Source organism: Saccopteryx leptura, chromosome 3 (genome assembly GCF_036850995.1).
Source record: "Saccopteryx leptura isolate mSacLep1 chromosome 3, mSacLep1_pri_phased_curated, whole genome shotgun sequence".
NCBI lineage: Eukaryota > Metazoa > Chordata > Mammalia > Chiroptera > Emballonuridae > Saccopteryx > Saccopteryx leptura.
Window position 1 is genome coordinate 259,415,965 of NC_089505.1, and position 4,767 is coordinate 259,420,731.

Here is a 4,767-nt window from a genome sequence, read left to right on the forward strand (position 1 = left end):
TCTCCAGCACCCAGTACCACTGCCAGCGCGACCGGGCTCATGGGGTCAATGGAACCGCAGAGAAATCAGTCATTTTTGCAGCACCCTTCCCAGTATTTCTTTTCTCTTTTAAATGTATAGCTTTCTTATCAACTCACATTTTCTTTAATACCACACCTATTTCACTATCAAAACTTAATTATCACAGGCATGGCGACAGCCTCAGATTTCTCACTTTTTGCCGTACTAGGAGAAAACGTGGCCCCAGAAAAATATATTTGAGATAAAGAACTAGGACAAACCTGTGGAGGCACAGCAGTAAAATAGACACAGGATTCCCATAGACACTAAGGCACATGGAAAATTGAGTAGTGTTCGCTTCCAGTTATCATGGCCTTGAACTGGTAAACAGGTTCTATTTTCAAGTAAAATATAAAGATATTTTTATCAACACCATTCAAAAAGCAAGGGAAAGGATGGATGAAGAAAATGGGTGCACAGACAGAAAGGCACTGTCAAACAGTGAAACAAAAGTAAAAGTTCTTTTCTGTTTAAAAAAAAACCTCCTAATTATTTATAGTGCTGAATAGAAATAATCATCATACTAGTAAGATTTAATAATGTATTTATAGTAATTCAGAAATTAGTCTAATTTAAACTTTAGGTAAGATGTTAGTCTTGAATCTATGTTAGAAGACTTTTTAGAGGAAAATTTGCCCATCTTAGAAACTGATTTGTTCCCTAAGAACTTTTTAAATCACATGAGCAGTCATGTTGGGCAGCACAGTGTTTGACTTTGGTAGTTACTCATTTAATGTTAGAAAATGCTTTGAGAGTATTTCATTCAGAAGGTGAATGTGTAATTACAGATTAGTCTAACATATCCAATAAGGAAGATAGTAAAAGACAGATATCTGGCAACATGTTTTTAGCTACTGATTGTCTACTTATGAGAAAATAATTCAAGAGTATATACTACACAGTAATTTATCCCTATCTAACCTGCAAGGAAGTTATTTTCTTTTATCAAGCTGGCATCCCCACTGTGATCACACCTAAGCAAGATCTCTCTGTTCTGGATAACAGTTCACATCCCCAGCATACTTATAACTTAAATATATCCCTAATTCTTACCACAATTAAGACATTAAAATTAGCAGGCCATTTATATCATATTGGTAGTGTTCAGTACGTGGGTAGATATTTGACATTTTTTAAGGTAATTATCTGTGATGAACAAAATAATTTTTCACAAAAATTTTTTTTAATTTTTTTTTATTTCTTTTTTTAGTGAGAGAGACACACACACAGACAGGGATAGACAGACAGGAAGGGAGAGATGAGAAGTATCAACTTCTTGTTGTGGCACTTTTGTTGTTCACTGATTGCTTTCTCATATGTACCTTGACCTTAGCCTTGACTGGCTAAGCCAGTGACCCCTTGTTCAAGCCAGTGACCATGGGGTCAAGCTGGTAAGTCCGTGCTCAAGTGGGATAAGCTTACACTCAAGCCAATGACCTTGGGGTTTAGAATCTGGGTCCTTAGTGTCCTCGGTTGATGCTCTAACCACTGCACCACCACCTGGTCAGGATTCACCAGGATTTCTTCCAGGATGAGCACAATCTTTGTTGAAAGTAACACTCATTGATGAAAATTGAACAAAACTAGAGACAGGGATGACACCGAATGTGAACAAAAGTTTTCTTAATGAAACCAGCCTCTTACTCAACTGAATGGACTGGGTATTAGAGGGTAGAAAAAAATTTGTCAAAAGACCCTAAGCTTGTATGATGTGACACCTTCCCTTCTGTCACTCCTTCCCTCCCCACAACACACATACACACACGCATAAACCTATGAAGAGCTTGAAGCTGATGAATTTTTTGTGTGTGAAAACTAGTGAAGCACTGGGCTGTGGGTACCCATTGCCCTGGTCTGCACGAAACAGCCACTTAGATTCAGGATCATGAAGACTGAGAGAAAGCAAGACAAAGGAAACCACCAAAAATGGGGAGATGGCTATTATCTCAGAAGGTGTAATTGGTATGCCAGAAACAGGAGATCTTACATCACTGGGTTACATAGAGATAGAACAAGAGCTGAATACCAGACTTGAAGAGTACTTGGCAGGAATACTGTAGAAGGGATTTTATTTTCAAAAGAGAAGTTAGCCTTTAAGAACTTTCCAAAGTGGAAAGCCCATGTTTCTATGACTATATCAAGAGTTGAGAGAAATGATTAGCAAATTAGCCTTCTAATTACACTTCAGCACTATAAACTAATTGCTAAGTAAATCCAGATGCTTAGATCAAGGCTGATTTTATATAAAGGTACTCAATTATTTTGCCTCCTTGTTCTAGAATAAAATCTTATAAAATGAAAACACTTTCTATCTGTGCTTCATAGGTGTGACAATTAAAATTTCAGCTATGTCACATGGCACAGTTACAAAATATAATCTTATTAAGCTCTAGAATGACAGTAGAGAAGTTCACAGTCCCAAAAGAATTATGGCAATAAGGACCTCTAGCTCACATTTTTAGGTCCAGAAAACATGGTTTCAGCAAATCCAAATATTTACATAATCAAAGACTAATTTTACTTCCTTTTTAACAGTGGTTCCATGTTTATTTTTTATAAAATGTAGATATTTAGATATTTAGCAATTTATCAGAAGGTCATGACATGACAAATTGTGCATATACCTAACAACAGAGCTTCAAAATACCTAAGACAAACACTGACAGATATAAAGAGATAAAAATATGAAAGGTCTTGGTTATAGATATTTTTTTCTAGGTGTAGAGTTTGACACTTTTCTCTCAATAACTGATATAGCAAGTAGACCAAATTCAGTAAGTGTACAGAATGCTCTTACAAATGTGAAGTATTGAAATATTACAGAAAATTTTGTTATGACTATGGAATTAAAACCTGGAAGCAATAAAAATAGGTAGCTAAAAAATCTGCAGTATTTGAAAATTAAATAATGCTCTAGAGAAATAAAAAAATCAGAGAATATTCAAACTAAACTAATGGTAACCCAACAAATCAATAGTTGTGAGATACAGCTTAGGTAATGGTTAAAGAGGAATGTATAGTATTATGTTTATATTAGGAATAAAAAGTATAAAATCAGTGATCTATATTTCTGTTTTAAAACATAAAAAGAAGAGAACTAAATTAAACCCAAGTAAAAGAAAAAAAAAGAAAAAGTTGCAATCAATGAACTAGAAAACAAACTATAAAAAACTGGCAATTTTTATTTTTAAAACATTAATAGAATTAATAAACTTGGAAGAAAGATTATAAAAAAAAAACCCACAAAAACTGAGAGAACACAAAGTATCAATATCAAAAATGAAAGTGAGGATATCATTACAGATAATAAAATGTTATTAAGAAAATATTATGTACAAATTTATGCTCACATTCAAGAATTTAAAAGAAATGATTAAACTCATAAAATACAATTTGCCAAAAGTGACACAGAAGAAATAGAAGATCTGCATAGCCCTACATCAACTAAATAATTTTTATAAAACCTTTCTCATAAAGAAAACTCCAAACCCAGCTGGTTTCACTGGTGAATTCTTTCAATATTTTTAAAAGAAATTATAACTATCATACACAAACTCTTTCTCAATATAGGGGAGGAAATTCATCTCCCACTCACTTTATAAACCAACATAACTCAGATAACAAAACCTGGTAAGGATATTATCAGAAAAACAAAAAAGAAAAAAAGTATAGACTGATAATTTTCATGAATTTTCACACAAAAAGCCTTTACAAATTATTAGCAAACTGATTCCAACAATATATACAAAATATGATATATCATAATCAAGAGGTTATGATAATACATTATAACTAAGACATAGAAAGCTAGTTTCATGTTTGAAAATAAAACAATGACATTAGTCCTATTAATAAATATTAATAAAAAAACCCATTATGATCTCAATTGATGTGGTGTGGGGGAGTGACAAAATGTAATATCCATTAATAATTACAAAAAAAAAAACCCCTCAGAAAACCAGAAAGTGAAGGGAAGTACCTCAATCTGATAGAGTAACAGCTAAAAACTCTTAACAAACATCACAGATAATAGTACATATTGAATATATTCTCTCCAATACTGGAACAAATACAAAGGTTTCTGCTCTCACAGTTTTATTTTACTGGAGGTCCTACTGCAATAAGACAAAAGAAAGAAATAAAAGGAATAAAATTGATGACTTTTTTGTGTGTGTGTGACAGAGACAGAGAGAGACAGGGACAAACAGACAAGAACGGAGAGAGATGAGAAGCATCAATTCTTTGTTGTGGCAACTTAGTTGTTCACTGATTGCTTTCTCATATGTGCCTTGATGCGGGGGCTACAGCAGAGCGAGTGACCCCTTGCTCAAGCCAGTTACCTTGGGCTCAAGCTGGTGAGCCTTGCTCAAACCATATGAGCCTGCGCTCATGCCAGCGACCTCAGGGTTTCGAACCTGAGTCCTCCATGTCCCAGTCCCATGCTCTATACACTGTGCCACCGCCTGGTCAGGCAGAAATAAAATTGAAAAGAAATAGGTAAAATGGTATTTTTTTAGATAATATAATTGTATACATAGAAAATTCTACAAAAAAATACTAAATTTAACAAGATCTCAGGATACAATTTTAAAAATCAATTGTCACTCTATATACATGCAGCATACACTGAAAAAAATCAATTTCAAGAAAGTAATGCAGTAAAAAATAGCAATACAAGTGATCTCCCTGGGATTACTTCCCAAAAAT